Here is a 17,782-nt window from a genome sequence, read left to right as displayed (position 1 = left end):
GAATACAGGAGTGAAAGAATCAACAAAGAAACAGAGGGAAGTAACTTTCAAAAAAAAAGAAAGAAAGAAAGAAAAAGAAAGCCCAAAAGGTAGACATCTGGTGTAAGGGTTAAAATTGAGTTTGACTAAAATATTTGATTCAAAGTATTATTGCTCAAGGTCAAAGTGACCTTTAATAGCTTTTATTTACAAAAGAGTAGAAAGAGTGAAAGGATATGAATACAAAAGGGTAGAGAAGACATTAGCCTATGTAACTAAATATCATTCCAGTGCTTGGCTCAGCAGGACTTATTAACCTTCTGGAGGGGTGAATACTCATCAAAAGGGTTCACAGTTTCTGAGGGTGTGAACTCTTGAAAGAAGCCACAAGTTTCTGACTGTTTGAATTAGAAAAAAGGGTGGAGCTCTCCAAGTATCTTACTGGCTTCTCACCTAGCACTAGGTAGGGTGTGAATTCACTAAGTGGTTTGTGAGCTTCTTTACCTAGTTCAAGCTTGTGTTGATTCAATTAAAAGGTAGACAAAGGAGAGTTAATCCTGTCTTCACAATCTAGTGAGGTACTTAAATTAGTATTAACTCAGGATAGACAATAGAGTTAAGAATTCTCTTTCACTCTGGGGAACTGAGGTTAGAGGGGAGAGGAGCTAGCAGGGGGCATAGCAGTGAGTGAAGAGCAAACCAAGAGCAAACCATATCCCTACAGCCCCATACATCTGCTCTAATAGGTTCTGAACTTAATCCCAAACTAAATCAGACCCTGAGATCCTGCTGGCAAAAAGAGGTCCAAGCCAACTAAATCCCTTAAAATTGCAAACCTGTGGAGAAGTCCAGATTCCCAGCTCAAGGCAATCTGGGATGAAGGGGGCTGATCCACGTGGGCCCAGAAGGAAGCCAGAAATCCCAGTCTGATCTTGGAGTGAGGACATAATACATAGTTTGGGATGAGGACACAGTTCTCAGGGGGAGCCTCCCCAGGATCTTTTTGCCCAAAACTAAGGATGGAGCTCCAGGACAATCAAGGTGGTGGCTGATTGAATCAAGAACATTTTGAGACCAAAAAAAGTGAGCTAAGCCTGGTACTATAATCTGATTAGCACCTAACCTGATCCAAGTGCAGAATGAGATCACTTCATGCCTGATTAGATCAAGTACACAATGAGAACAAAAACTTGAGACTAAGCCTGAGGCTAAAATTTGATCAGTCTCTGACCTGATCAAGATCAAAATGAGGTCAAAAGCTTAAACCTAAGATTGAAGAAAGTTTTTAAGCTAACAGCATCTCAAGGGTCAATTGAATCAGCAGGGAGAGGGGACTCTCAGAACTCTCAGCCCTCACACCATCTGGTAAACTAGTAACAACCCAGGAAATAAGCCCAAAATAACATCAAGGAAGGATTGAAGTTTAAGAGGGTACCCCAACTTCCCAGAAAACAGAGCCTACCTATAATTAGATAGGAAAAATGAGCAAACTATCAAAAAAGCTCCCAAATCTAAAGACTTTTTTTAATGGAGACAAAGAGCAAGGTGCAGACACAGAAAAGGACAGTAAAAGCAAAGGAAACACACCCAAAGTCCAAAAGAAAAATATGAATTAATCACAGATTCTGGAAGAGTTCAAAAAAGACTTCAAAACCCAGTTATTAGAGGTAGAGGAAAAGTGGGGAAGAAAAATGAAACTGATGCAAAGAAATGAAAGTGATGCAAGAAGGAATGGGACAATTGAAAAAGGAGAACCCAAAGCTGATAGAGGAAAACCAGACCCTAAAAATCAGAACAGACCATCTATATATAAAGCAATGATTTTGTGAGAAACCAAGGAACAATAAAGCAGAATCAAAGGAATGAAAACCAGGAAAACATGAATATTGAAAAAATAACAGACTTAGGAAATAGATCTAGGAGAGACAATCTGAGAATTATTGGATTACCTGAAAGCCATGATGAAGAAAAAACCTTGGATATTGCAATACAAGAAATTATGAAACATAACTGTCCAGAGATCCTTGAAAAAGAAAATAAAAATTGAAGTTGAAAGAATTCACAGATTGCCTCCAGAAAGAAATCCTCAATTGACAGCTTCCAGGAATGTAATAGCCAAATTCAAGAGCCACCTAGCCAAGGAAAAAGTACTTCAAGCATCCAGAAAGAATGTATTCATATACCATGGAGCTACAATCAAGACCACTCAGGACCTAGTGGTTTCTATACTAAAGGATCAGAAGGCATGGAATATAATATTCAGAAAGGTGAAAGATTTGGGTTTATAACCCAGAGTCACCTATCCAGCAAAACTGAGTATACTCTTTCAGGGGAAAAAATGGTCATTCGATAAGATAGATTTCCAACCATTCCTGAGGAATACACCAGATCTAAACAAAAAATTTTAAGGCCAAATAGGAGATACAAGAGAAGCCCAGAAAGGTAAACAAGAAAGGGAAAATTTAAGGGGCTCATTAAGGTAACAATGTCTATATGTCTACATGGAAAGAGGATTTCTATAGAGTCAATAGTGTGTATTGGCTCCAAGGCAGAAGCACCATAAGGGCTAGACAATGGGGGTTAAGTGCTTTTCCCAGGGTCACACAGATAGGAAATATCTGAGACTAGATTTGAACTCAGGTCCTCTTAGCTCCAGGACTAGATCTTTATCCACTGAGTCACCTAACTGCCCCCCCCCCCAGTTCTTTTTGAAGGTTCCCCCATCTGTGTGTCCCATCAAATACATTTTTCTTTATATAGGATATATAGGGTTGCTTGAGATGTATAATTTTTATTTTATTATAAGTTTAACTTATTAATTATGAATTATTTTATTGAGATCAACTTATTAATTTTGATATTGAATTATGAGAAAACTCCTTGAATCAATCTTAGGATCAGCCTGTGTTTCTGGTCAACATAAACTAGGTCCTTGGTTAAGGATCTCTAAATAGCAGGTTCAGGTGGTCTAGTTTCCCAGCCTGCAGGGCTAGATTCAAACAAAACAATGAGGTTTTTTCCCCAATTCCCACATTTGAATAAACTTTTCTCACAAGACAGAATTTGGATTAGACCCTTGATTGAACAGAAACTAAGCTAGCTCTAGAACTGAATCACAAGATGGAGTCAGTGTGACTCACTCAGTTCCCACAATTAACCTCTTACTGTCCTTTAATTTCTTTAGCCAGGAAGTGGAGATATGAAGGGGAACATTCCTCACACCGGGAAGGCAAATTCAAATTCTCAGAGCTAGGAAAACCGAGTTACCTAGAGAAACCTAAGAGTCAAGAAAACATAATTGAAATAATAACTTCAGTAAAATCATAGCATGTAAAATAAATCCACATAAAGTATCAGTACTTTTGTATAATACCCCCAATGATCTCAGCAAGAAGACTTTCCATTAAAAAATAAACCATAGAAGGTACAAAATATTTGTGAGGGCCCATTCAAGAACTATATAAATATAACTACAAAACACTCTTTATGGAAGTAAAGGCAAACCTAAATCATCAAAGAAACATTAAATTGCTTATGGATAAGGTGAGTTTATGTAGCAAACGTGACATTTCTGCCTAAGTTTATTCATTTATTTAATGCTATGTCATTCTAATGAAGGATTAATTCATAGAGCTAGAAAAAACAACAACATTTATCTGAAGGGAGAAAGGTAAAAAATTTCGATGAAAATGATGAAAAATTTGGGAACAAAGGGAGTCTCCCAATACCAGATAATCAACTGTGCTACAAAGTAGTAATGAGCAGAATTATTTGGTACAGGTTCAAAAATAGAGAGGTTGATCAATGGAGCAGATTAGGTAAACCATATGCAGAACTAAATGAATCTAGTGTTTGATAAATCCAACCCCCTAGTACTAGAATAAGGGCTCACTACTCAAAAAGCTACTGGCCATACTGCAATTTCTTTTAAAAAATGTCCTGTGTCTAATAAACAAAGAGTTCACATTTTGCTAATAACTTGAATCCAATTAATGTAGAGATGGCTTGGAAATTCTTGATGTAGGATGGTGCAGACATATACACTTTAAACAGTTTAACCAATATTTTAAACTATCCCCTAATCTAAATTCAGAACCCAGTCAAAATGGGTTTTAACATTCCAACACCCTCTAAGTGGTATTGTATTGTCATCTGGGAAATTCCTGCAATTACATCTGGAGACTCTGATGAGATCACTTGACTGGTGGTTTAAATGTAGTGCCCCCTTGTGACATACTTTCTTACTGGTTTAGTCACAGGTGATAACACTGTAGGAAAGCAGTAGTTTGTGCTGTTGACACTTCTGTAGTAGGTTGAGCATGAAAAGGTGGCCCCTGCAAAGTGTTCATAGATATCCCAACTACAAAGAACCTTTGACATTTGTATTAACTACTAAAAAAAATAAGGTTAGGAAAAAAGAACAGATTCTATTTAGTGTAATTAAGGAATGTCCAAAATATCTAGACGTTGACTTACCAGGAGCACATCACACACACACACACACACACACACACAGTATAGTTACAAAAATAATTCAAGAATTAAAGAAAAACTAAATAACTGGAGATATATTTAATGTTATAACTATCATGACTAGGTTTTTCTATGTTTTTTAAAAATGTGGTATTACTTAAGTTATTCTTCTAATTTCATGCTATTTCAACCTAAAGAGTTACAGGATAGGATTGGTCAGAATAATGCAATTCAAGAATATGGAAGGGAATGGAAAAAAAGGAAAGGAAAACAAGGCAGCCTAGAATCAACAGAGCTCAAGTCATATTATAAAGTAGTAATTACCAAAAACACAGTATAGTCACTAAAACATTTACAAAAGTACAGCAGTGGAGAAGGGTAGATGTATCTTCTGAGCCACAGAAGTAAGCAAATATGGGAGAAAGTGTGTAATAAATCCAAGAATAAAAATTCCAGGAGAAGAGACACTTTCAATTCAATAAACATTTATTGAGCTCCTTCCACTGTGCCAGGAACTGTCCCAAGTGCTGAGCACAGAGAGCTAGTCCTTACCTCAAGAAATTTACAATCTAATCAGAGACAAGGCACAAGAAAAGACTGAAAAGCTGAAAGGATGAGGGCAAATGTGTGTGGGGAATATAACAAGGGTGTAGGAGTCACAGGGGCATCTTGTACTGAGGCATGGAAACCAAGCAGAACTGCAAATGGAAAAGAGCAATGAGCTGTAAAGTTCAGGTCTGGTCCTCTAAAAAGGAAGGCTTTGGGTAGAGTTTAGTACTTTCAAAGTCCTTCATAAGCTAGCTCATTCTATCATGTCAGTCTTCTTGCACCTAACATCCCTTCACATACTTTTATATCTAGTGATTCTGGCCTTCTGATTGTTCCATGAACAGGATACTCAGAAGAGGAAGAAATGGAAGGAATTAGAATGGGGGATGAGGAAATAAATGATCACTCCCTGCAAATGATATGATGGTATACTTAGAGAATCAATTAAAAAATCTAATCAAAACAATGAACAACTTTAGAAAAGTTGCAGGAGTAGCAGAATAAATTCAAATAAATAATTGGAATTTTTTTAATATTACCAAGGAGATCCAATAACAAGAGATAAAGAGAAATTCCATTAAAAATAATTGTAGACAATACAAAATACTTATGAGTCAAGCTGCCAAGACAAACCCAGGAACTATATGATCATAACAACAAAACACTTTCCATGCCAATAAAATCAGGTCTAAACAACTGAAAATCCATTAGTTGCCCATAGGTAGGCCAAACTGGTATAACAAAAATAACAATTATGCCTAAATTAATTTATCTCTTCAGTCAATTCTGTGAACTTTAAAAACTACTCCACCTTACTTAGACTGTAATTTAGGGGAAGATAAAGTTGTAATCTCCTGATTGAACAATGAAGGTACTTAGTTCTCACCTTATAGTGAAGATAGAACTTTAAGCTAAGTCTATTTTTATATCTAATACAAAATGGTGTTAAGTAACTATAAAGGTTAAATTAATCACAAAAAGGTCAAGTAACTCACAAAAGGAGAACTTAACAAAGAAGTGTTAAGTAACTCTAAAGATATAATCAAATCAAAGAAGGTGAGAACTAAAAGTATGGGCAGTCCTGGAGAAAAAGCCTTTAATGTGATTGGTAGATGTGAAAATTTAGAGGAGGAGACACAAGGATGAAAGGTCTATATATTTGAGATTTTTCATCCCTCAAGGGCACTCTCTCTCTCTCTCTCCCTGATTGGAGGTGGAGAGTTAGCTGAGAGCTATGTGCTGAGTCTTTCAGCATCTTAGCGTGGCTACAAGCTATTGTCCAGTTTGGTGGTGAGTTTCTGGCTGAATTTTCCTAATTTACTTTCCAACTTTTCCCTCTCACAAACCTGTAATCTTCTGCAGAGACCTAGAGGTGGGGAGTTTAACACCCCCCCCCCCCCCCCGGCATAGGCCAGGTAGGAGAAATCCTATGTCCTCTTCCTTCCTTCTCCTTAAATTCCTTCCCTCTATATTAATTAAATTACCATAAATTTCCAGACTGAATTTGGGAATTTTATTTGTGACCATTTAAATCTAGATTTAAAGTCATAACCCTAAAATTATCTGACAATTCTACCTAAATTAATTTACCCCTTGCGTGCCAGACCAATCAAACTGCCCAAAAATTATTTAATAGAATCAGAAAATAATCTGGAAGAACAAAAAGTCAAGAATATCAAGACAATTAGTGATACAAATATGAAGGAAGGTGGTCTAGTTGTACAGGACATCAATTATATCATAAAATAGCAACCATCAAAATAATTTGTTACTGGTTAATAAATAGAGTGATAGATGAATGCAATAGATCAGGCACTAATCACAGTAGTAAATGACCATAGAAATATAGTTTCTGACAAACCCAAAGATCCAAGCTTTTGGAAGAACTCCTCACTGTTTGACAAAAAAATGATTGGGAAAACTGGAAAAGCATGTAACAGAAATTAGACATAGACCAACATGTCATGCCATTTTCCAAGATAAAGCCAAAATGCATACATGAATACCATAAACAAAGTTGGGGGAACACAAAATCATTTACCTGTCAGATTTGTGGATAAGGGAAGAATTTATGACCAAATGAGATATAAAGAACATTATGAGATATAAGATAGATAACTGACTATATTAAATTAAAAAGTTCTTAGACATATAAAACTAATGTAACCAAGATTAGAAGAGAAACAAAAATCTGGGGAAAAATATAGAAAGTATCTCTGACAAGGACCTTATTTCTCAACTGTGTAGAGAATGCAGTAAAATTTGTAAGAATACAAGTCATTGCTTTATTGATAAATGGTCAAAGGATATGAACAGGCAGTTTTCAGATGAAGAGATTAAAACTATTTTAATCATATGAAAAAGTCTCCAAATCACTATTAGTGAAAGAAATAGAGATGAAAACAACTCTGAAGTACAACTTCACACTTATCAGGCTTGCTAGTATGATGAAAAAAGAAAACGCTAAATGTTGAAAGAGATATGGGAAAATTGAGACACTAGTACATTGCTAGTGAAGCTGTGAACTGATAGAATCATTTTGGAAAGAATTTGGAAACACGCCCAAAGGTCCTTAAAATTATGCTTATCCTTTGATCCAGCAATTCCACTATTACATATGTATTTCAAAGAAATCCAAGAAAGGGAAAAAAAGGACCTATTTCTATTTCAACAAAATATTTATAGGAGCTCTTTTTGTGGTGACAAAGAATTGGAACCTGAAGGGATTTCAATCAATTGGGGAAATGGTGGAACAAGTTGTGGTATATGATTGTAATGGAATACTATTGTTTCATAAGAAATGATGAACAGAACAAAGACAAAACAACAAATGAACCCTGAAAAGACTTATATAAAGTGATGCATAGTGAAGTGAGCAGAACCAGGAGAATAACAATGTATGATGACTGTTTGAACAATGTTACTATCAGCAACTCTTACAACAATGAATGATCACTATGAAAGTGTATTTTGCGTGATAATAAAAATAAAATAAAAAACAAACAAACAAAAAAACCCCAAACTATTATGCAGAATTTAGGAAGAGTATCTGAATTTTGCTTGAAGGATAACTATCATAATAACTCACATTGCTATAGTGCTTTAAGGTTGATCGATAGACTATCTTCTTCACTTGTAGAGAGAGGCAGTACAAGCAGTATTCCCATTTTACAGAGGAAAAAACTGAGAAACAAACAAGACTGCAAATACATTTGAATCCTACCCTACCTCTTCCACAAACCTTGTGTCTGATGTCATTTGGGTCATGAGAATTAGGTTTAGAAAGCAGAATCCTGGATGGAGAGATAAGTGAGCAGAATTCATATCCAGGTTCTGCCAAGAGTTTCCTGTGTGAACTTGAATAAGGACTCTCTGTGCCTCATCTGTACAGCAAAACATAGCAAAAGTTATTAAATGATGTCCATGACCCATTTATTTCATAGAGTTCTCATGAAGATTAAATAAGATAATTGATGTGAATGAAACATGGGGAACCTTTGAAAAGAAGTACAGTTTATAAATGCAGGGGACTAATATCAGTTTTAGCATCAACGTTTTCAATGCAGGAGGTCGTTTCTTTCTTCACAATTTGAGAGTGGTAATTAGCTTCCCTGTCTGTACAATGTGGATAGCCAAGATTGAGAATTAAGAGCTGGAAAGGAACTTAGAGACTGTTTAATTCAAATAACTCATTCTAGAGAAACTGAGGTCTGGAGAGACTGATTAACTTTCTCAAAGTTGGACAGATATTATATATACACAGTAAGTAGCAGAAACAGCCTTAGATCCCAAGATCCTTGACTTCAGAACCAGTGATCATTCCCCTACATCATATTGACTATCTTGTGACTCTGGGCAACTCACTTTAATCAGCCAATCAACATCTGCTATCTGCTATCTGCTATCTGCAAGGCAGAGGTGTTGGACTTGATGGCTTCCAAAGATCTATAAACCTAGGCTCTATCCCATAGGGCTTCTAAGATCAGAGATGAGGTGACCTCAGAGACCATCAAGTTCAGCCCCTTCATTATACAAGGTGAGGAAACTGAGGTTCAGGGAGATGTGACTTGACCATTGTACATATGAGTAGTCAGGGTCAGGGTCAAAGGAGATAATATTTCCTTAATAGAAATGGCTTAGAGGATAGAGCACTGGACCTAGTCAGGAAGACCTGGGAGTTCAAATTCAGCCTCAGACACTTGCTAGCTGTGTGATCCTGGGCAAGTTGCTTACCATAGTTTGCCTCAGTTTTCTCATCTATAAAATGAACTGGAGTAGGAAATGGTAAACCACTCCAATATCTTTGTCAAGAAAACCCCAATTAGGGTCCTAGAGAGTCAAATACAACTGAAATGAGATGCAAAAAGAAAAAAAAAACCTTCTTTAAAAATCCTTACCTTCCATCTTAGCTTCAATATTGTGTACTGGTTCCAAGGCAGAAGAGTAGTAAGGGTTAGGCAATGGGGGTGAAGTGACTTACCCAGGATCACCCAGCTAGCAAGTGTCTGAGGCCAAATTTGAACCTAGGACCTCTAGGTCTGGCTCTCAATTCATTGAACCACCCAGCTGCCCCCAGTGCAAAAATTTAAATAAAATACCAGCAAGGAGATTACATTGATATACCACATACTATAGCCAGGATGAATTTATATCTGGTTCAGTATCAGGAAAACTATTAGCATAATGGACCATATCAATATCAACAAAATAATGTGATTATCTTGATAGATGTAGAAAAAGCTTCTGACAAAATACAGCACCCATTCCTATCAAAAACCCTAGAGGGGTCAGCTGGGTAGCTCAGTGGATTGAGAGCCAGGCCTAGAGAGGGGAGGTCCTAGGTTCAAATTTTACCTCAGACAGTGTGACCCAGGGCAAGTCACTTGACCCCATTGCCTGCCTAGTCCTTACCACTCTTCTGCCTTGGAAACAATACACAGTATTGATTCCAAGATGGAAGGTGAGAGTTAAAAATAAACATTAGAAAGTATAGGAATAAATGGAATTTTCTTAAAATGATAAGTAAAATTTATCTAAAGCCAAGAGCAAACATTATCTGTAATGGGTATAAGCTGGAAGTCTGCCCAATAAGATCAAAGGTGGAACAAGATGTAAGGGGGAGAAAAGGGTTTTTTTTTAATACAAAAGGTTGGACTGGATTATTTACGAATAGAGTTGCCAGGAATTTTATGAAATTCCAAAGAGATTTATTTAACAATTTATTTACAAAATAGAAGAATTAAGTAAGAATTCAGAGAGAGGATAGTGTAAGATATCTAGCCTATGCACTAAATATTTTGCTCTGGCCCCTGGCTCATCCCAGGAAGGGAGAATTAGTCCTTACACAGAGAGGCCTTGGCCCTTGTAGCTGAGGACCTGGGGATGCAGGGAGCCTCTCTCAAGAGAATAGGTCTCTCCTGAGGCTAGTCCCTTCAGAAAATCCAGGAAAGAAGACAGATCTTTTGACTCATCATGTGTCAGTCTAAAGTGAGAGATTCAAGAATAGTCTCACCAGGAAAGGTTTCAGGTCCAGTCAGCAGATTCTTCATCAGCCTCCAACTCAAACTCAGAACTCCCAAAGAATGAGAACAGTCGGAAGCCCTAAGCACAAATAACTCCAGAACTCCCAGAAGAAGTTCCCACAGGAAGTTGTAACTCCCTTTTAAATACACTTTCTTTTGTGTCACTTCCTGTGCCTTCCTCCACTTTTACATCTATCAATTACAATTGAAACTTTGCTTGGGACTGCCCAGAGGCCACTCAGTTTGATTCTGATTAGTCATCCACTATAGCATACATGGGTCACAGACCTCCCCCACTTAAAGATTAAGTGGGATGTTTATATTTTTGGTGATTAAATCTAAAAATGGGCAGGGGAGTTAATTTAATCTTCATAAAGAACATCCACTATCACCATTATTATTCAATATTGTACTAGAAATGCTGCTTATAGCAATAAGAAAAGACAAAGAAATTAAAGAAATAGATAATGTGGAGACACAATGATCATTTTTCTTTTTGCAAATGACATGATAGCATAGGTAGAGACCCCAGAAATTTAGTTAAAAATTTAGTTAAAACAATGATCTCCTTTAGACAAGAAAAAAACAAACAAACCTTCTTTAAAAATCCTTACCTTCCATCTTTGCTTCAATATTGTGTACTGGTTCCAAGGCAGAAGAGCAGTAAGGGTTAGGCAATGGGGGTGAAGTGACTTACCCAGGGTCACCCAGCTAGCAAGTGTCTGAGGCCAAATTTGAACCTAGCACTTCTAGGTCTGGCTCTCAATTCATTGAACCACCCAGCTTCCCCCAGTGCAGATATAAAATAAACTAGATACTAGATATAAAATAAACTCACAGAAATTATTATCACATTTATATATTATCAACAAAATTTATGAGAAAGAGATAGAAAAAAATTTGTTTCAAATAACTACAGGCAGTATAAAATAAAATATAAGATAAACATAAGAGCATGAGAGTCTTAAATTATCCCAACTTTTTAAAAGTTTTCTAAACTTTCAAAAAATTTTTCTAAACCAACATTTTAATAAACTCCAAAGTTAGAAAATGCTGATACTTCCTATACAAAAATTTGGTTCAATCTTAAGTGGTTATCTTCATTTCAGAAAAGTTTGCAAAGGCAAAAAATTAACATTATGGCAGCTTAAAACTGAACTTTAAGACAATAAATCTTAGACAAATAATATCTACTGTGTTGATCATCTGACCATGCCTAAAAGGTTATTTGAGTAAACTGGAATTGGGATCAAAATGTAAAAATTAAAGATATTAGGAAAAAGAAGTTCAGATATTATTAATCTGGTATTGTGAAATGTAAAATAGAAGATTAAGATGTATTTAAATACAATTTGTTGACATGAAAATTATGTGTATAAATGAAGTTTCCATATAGTATTGGTAAAATTTAATAAAGTATATAAAAATGTTTCCTAAATGTTGGAAATAACATCTTAATTGTGCAAAACTTAGAAAATCCCTGAATAGGATATACTGTGTGCCTTGTTACTGTAATGATAAAAAGTTGTTTTGACAAAATATTTATGAGCTAAAAAAAATTATTGTGGTCGCCAATTATAAAATATTAGCCTTTAAGTCAAAATGATTGTCAGCAGCTTTAGTTACAGCAATGTAGAGATACTAGAATGGGAAATGTAGGAAGAAGGTAGAGAATTGTCTAGCCCACCACCCTAAGTGCTGCTCTTGTGAAGTCCAGCTCAGTACCCAGCAAGAGCTCCCTCAAGTCCAGATCTCCATGTGGAAGTTGTGGCAATCTTCAGGCAGAAGTCCACCAAAGCAAGCCTCTTCCTTCAGCTCCAGTCACTCACCTAGCAAGTCTCCCCAGTGCAGAAAGCTCCAGTCAAGGATGAGTTCAGGAAAAATCAAGTGCCTCCAAGAGTCTCCCTTCAGCCCTGCTCACCAACACAGAATGCCTGAATCAGTCCTTGGGCTTGACCTTTTATCCCCCCTTTTCCATGTCAACTCCTGTCTCTCCCCCCTTTTCACAGGAACCAATTGTAGTCTCCCAATTTGCCTAGCATTGCCCAAGGTGAGGTTTGTGAGCTCTCTTACCTAGTGACTTACCAAGTGCTAAGTAGGGGTACCTCAAATTCTTGATTTGATTAAATTAAAGGTTGCTGATAGATTGCATTTAAAAATAAACTAAGAAGGGGGCAGCTGGGTAGCTCAGTGTGTTGAGAGCTAGGCCTAGAGACGGGAGGTCCTAGGTTCAAATCTGACCTCAGACACTTCCCAGTTGTGTGACCTTGGGCAAGTCACTTGACCCCCATTGCCTAGCCCTTACCACTCTTCTGCCTTGGAGCCAATACACAGTATTGACTCCAAGATGGAAGGTAAGGGTTTAAAAAAAAATAAACTAATAGTTCAATTCTCTCTTTACATTACCTTCTATCCAGCTCCTGCTTGCAAACTATTATACTCTGAAGTTTGCAGCTCAAACTTTCCTAGCTAGTCAAAGTCATAAATCTAACTCTGCTTACTCAGGAGTGAAAAAGCTTCTTTAAACAACTGTGAGTTCAACCTACCATTAATCAAACTGTTGTTAGTAAAAATCTAACTCCCAACAAAATTATTAACCTTTATCACTCAACAAGCAACAATACAATTGGCTTAACTTCCATCTGCAGAAAATCATCTGCAGAGAGAGAATCATCCTCACTCCTCCCCCCGTTCAGCAGGAAGAAGCTGTGAAGCCAAAAACATTGTCCCCTTTTTCCAAAACTCATGGTCCACTCGCTAAAAATCTCAACTAGACAATCCATCATAATTTAACCATTAAAACACATGCTTAAAAAACAAAAAAGGGGACTTGACTCATATTGTAATTGAAAGGAACAAGAAACACCACCTGACCAAACAAAAACAAAAACAAAAAACCCCAAATACCTATCGATCTTTTACAAAAAATTATAACATGAGAGTCGAGGCTTTACTTTTGGGTCATGTTTTTGCAATTATTTACACAGGAAATGAACACCGATGGCAGAGGATTCTGCAGAACAGAATATATGGAAACTGCCCCTAGGACAGAAGTCACAGAGCCTGTGACTAGGGGACAAGCCAAAAGAAAGGTTTAAATTACAGAGCAACTCCTAGAAATGGCAAGCCTCTCCAAGAGATTGATGGATCTTACTTAAGCCATTTCCCTCAAAAAGCACACCTATTTGTATTAACCTCAGACTAACTATTATTATTGTTACCTTGAAAAATGTAACTTATAATGATGCACAGCTTCACATTCTGATATTAGGTATAATTATTTCTGTATCATATGTAAGGTTTCAAAGTGTATTTTCCCTTCTATTCCATATGTTATACTCCTAAACCTTGGTACTTAAACAAAAGTTAACCTTATACTTTATCCGCCAGAAGATATGGCGCAACATAGTCAACCCATACTTAGTTTACACTCCAAAAGGACTTATCAGAATTGATTAGGAAAACAGATATCACACAACAACAGAATAATTTTTAGCAACATTGGCACTTAGAAAAGTTGATATTTGCTTGGCATATGGAATAGAGAGTTGGATGCTTCTAGAATTGGGCCAATAAGAATAGCTCTATTAGGTGTGAAGGATGATGCTTGTCATAAAGGCAAAAGGACCTTGAGTCTCAACAGTAGCTACAACAAGCATAACCATCCAACTGAGGCTGTGCAAAAAGCTCAGAGGTAAAGGCCTTGCTGGGAAGGCAAATCACGATGGTCAGCACACATAGCATTCTCTGAGATAAGCTCTGAAAAAGGCCCTGATAAAAAATAAAATTTCAAAAGCTCCATTTCCAAGCAAATAGAATTTAAGTAGAATTTAACTTTTTAGCCTTATACAATTCACACAAATTCACTTACTTTGCCTTCTTTTTAAGATAAAAATGGAGAAATTGATAGGGCCTCTAAGTTATAGGGCTCCCAAGTGAGGGATACATAATACATTGAATATACCTGAATGAACTAAGAGTGACCTAGGGCTGAACCTAGGACATGCTTGGGCTGGGTAGAAGAGAACCTAGGACTTGCCCCAACAAACCTAGGACATGTCCCAACAAGCTCTTGCATCATACCCTCTAATCCTCCAATCCCCATAAAGAAGACATCATCATCCTACAATCCCCATATGAGATGGGAGGTTCTCTGTTAGCCATTACCTATTACCATGTAAATATTTATCTGTTATCATGGGTATGTAATGTTTGGATAGTGTTAAAATTATTATGGTAGGACTTGAATATTAATTTGTGGTTACCAGGGATTTAATTTCTAAATCCCAAAATGAATTACTAAAGTAGAATGGAATTTGTGATAGTTTTATTTACAATAGAGGGAAGATATTAAGGAAGAAAGAAAAGGGGAGAGAGCTCGAGCTCTGGCTTCCTCAGAGCCACATAGAAATTCTAAGCCCCAGCCAGGGGGAAAGAGTCTCAAGACAATAGGCCTTTCTCGGAGGTTCACACCTCCAGAAAGGGCAAGGAACTAAGTCAGCCTTTCACTCACCAAGATGACCATCTTAAAGGAAAGCAGTCTGAGGTCTCCTGCATGAGCTCCTCCAGGGGTCCAATACCACAGCCAAATGTCTTCACTCCAAGTCTGAGTGACTGAATCCTTGATTCCTCTTGAATGAAACCCTGTATGCTTCTGTTTCCTCTATTGAAAGATCTTTTTCTCTTGTGTCATCTCCCCTAAATTTTTATGTCTACCAATCACAACAGATGCTCTTCTTCAGGACTGCCCACTCTTTCACACGTGGTTCACAGACCTCCCACTCAGTGCAAGAAATGGGTGTTCATACCTTTCTGTGGTTAGTTTGAACCTTTTTGTGGTTAAAATTAGTAGATCTACTTTAAATACTGAGTTAACACTTTGGGGATTACAATCTAAAAATAGGCTGGGGATTACAATTAAACCTTCCCAATAAAGGAAGAGCTAAGTACCGTCATTGTTACAATCAGGAGATAGCTAAATCCAATCTTCACAGTAGTAACACATCTGGTTATAAAAGCCCTCTCTCCCCTCAATAAAGTTGCCATTGGTGCCATTTGATTGCCTCCAGTGTCTTTGGTTCTTGTCATTGACCACCATAAACCCTTCTGAGTCTGTCTGCATCCTAACCCCTGGGAACCCCCAACCAGTTGGTCCCTGACACCAATATGTAACTTTTCACACAAATAAAGACCAATCTAAATAATTCAGGGAACCATCAATTGTTCATGGTGTAAGGAATTAAAATTAAGTGTTTGACTAAAATATATTAAAATTACAAATAATATGGTGGTCACTGATTTAAAATAGTATAGCTCAAGTAAAAATGACATTCAATAGTTTTTATTTACAAAATCAGTGGAGAGAGTGGAAGTAGAGAAATACAAAAAGAGGGTAGAAAAGATATTTAGCCTATCACACTAAATATTGCTCCAGTACTGGACTCAGCCAGGCATGACTTGTTAACCCTTGGACAGAATTAATCTTTCTCCAGAAGTCAGGAAAGGAAAGTCAGATATTCACTCACCTAAGTTCCCTCCAAGAGGTAGTTTGAGCTGAAGGCAATGTCTTGTCAAGGATGACTCCTGAAGCCAACCTCTAGCCCCAGAAATTCAGGACTTTTATAGTGACTCCTTGTTCCTTCCCCTTTTCACAGGGGCCAATCACAGCTTTCAAACTGTCTAACACTGCCTAGGAGGACAGTGTCTCATGGCATCCATGTCTCATCCTCTGGAGGTGTGAACTCATAAAAAGGATTCACAAGTTCCTTACTGATTGAGTCACCCACTTTAGCAAATGACTTGTGAACACTCTTACTTAGTGTCTGGTGAGGTGCTAAGTAGGTGTACTAAAAGAAAGTCTGATTCACACTTCACAGTCTAGTGAGGTACAAGGTAGGGGTACTTAAGTTAGTGTTAAACAAGTGTTAACTCAGAATAGACAGAGAATAAAGAATTCCCTTTCACAAAGGGTAGACTGAGCCAATATAATAAAATGATAATACTACCTAAATTGATTTTCTTATTTAGTTCCATGTCAATCAAACTACTTTATTGAACTAGAAAAATAATAACAAAATTCATCTGGAGGAGCAAAAAGTCACTTATATCAGAGTACCAATGAAAAAACTGTAAAGGAAGAAAGTCCAACAGTGCTCTCAAACCATCTCATCTCAAACTATACTACAAAGTGGTAATCACCAAAATAGTTTGGTACTGGATAAGACATATAATTGTTGATCAGTGGAATAGATTAGGTACAGATTACACAGAAGAAACTGAGCACAGAAGCCTATTTATTATTTGATAAAACTCTAGGAATTGTGAAGATTGGATTTAGCTATCTCCTGATTATAACAATGAAGGTACTTAGCTCTTTCTTTGTTGGGAAGATTGAATTGTAATCCACAATCTATTTTTAGATTTTAATCTACAAAAAGGTGGTAACTCAGTATTTGAAGTACATCTTCCCATTTTAACTACAAAAAGGTGTTAACTAACTACAAAAGGTGAACTAATCAAAAAAGGTATAATCTAACCAAAGAAGGTGTGAACTAAAGGGTGAGCAGTCCTGGAGAGGAGCATCTGCTGTGATTGGTAGATTGGTGAACTTTAGGGGAGGTGACACAAGAGAAAAAGATCTTTCAAAAGAGGACCATGGGAGCCATTTGATAGATTCAAGAACCTGACCCTGGAGGAGCTCATTCAGGAGACCTCAGACGCTTTCTTTTTAGACAGTCATCTTGGTGAGTGAAAGGCTGAATTAGTGACCCAGACTTTCTGGAGGTGTGAACCTCCAAGAAAGGTCCATCACCTTGAAACTCTTTTCCCTGATTAGGGTCTTAGAATTTCTACCGGGCTCAGAGGAAGCTGGAGTTTTCTCCTTCTCTCTCATTCCTTAATATTTCCCCTCTATTGTAAATAAAACTACCATAAATTACATTTTACTTTAGTAATTCATTTTGGGATTTAGAAATTAAATCCCTTGTGACCACCTATATAATATTCAGAGTCCATCCACAATTAAAATTTAACAGAGTCAAACTTGGAATAAGAAATTGCTGAAACAAAATATTGCTAGAAAAACTGGAAAGCAGTCTGGCAGAAATTAGGTATAGAACCTCATTAACATCATATACCAAAATGAACTCAAAATGGATATACAACTTTGACATAATTTAGACATATTTGTGGAACACAAAAAAATTACCTGTCAGATCTATGGAGAGGATAGGGGAAGAGTTTATGACCAAACAAGAGAT

Source organism: Monodelphis domestica, chromosome 4 (assembly GCF_027887165.1).
Source record: "Monodelphis domestica isolate mMonDom1 chromosome 4, mMonDom1.pri, whole genome shotgun sequence".
Classification (NCBI taxonomy): domain Eukaryota; kingdom Metazoa; phylum Chordata; class Mammalia; order Didelphimorphia; family Didelphidae; genus Monodelphis; species Monodelphis domestica.
The sequence above is the reverse complement of the archived record's forward strand: the minus strand, read 5'-3'. Positions refer to the sequence as shown.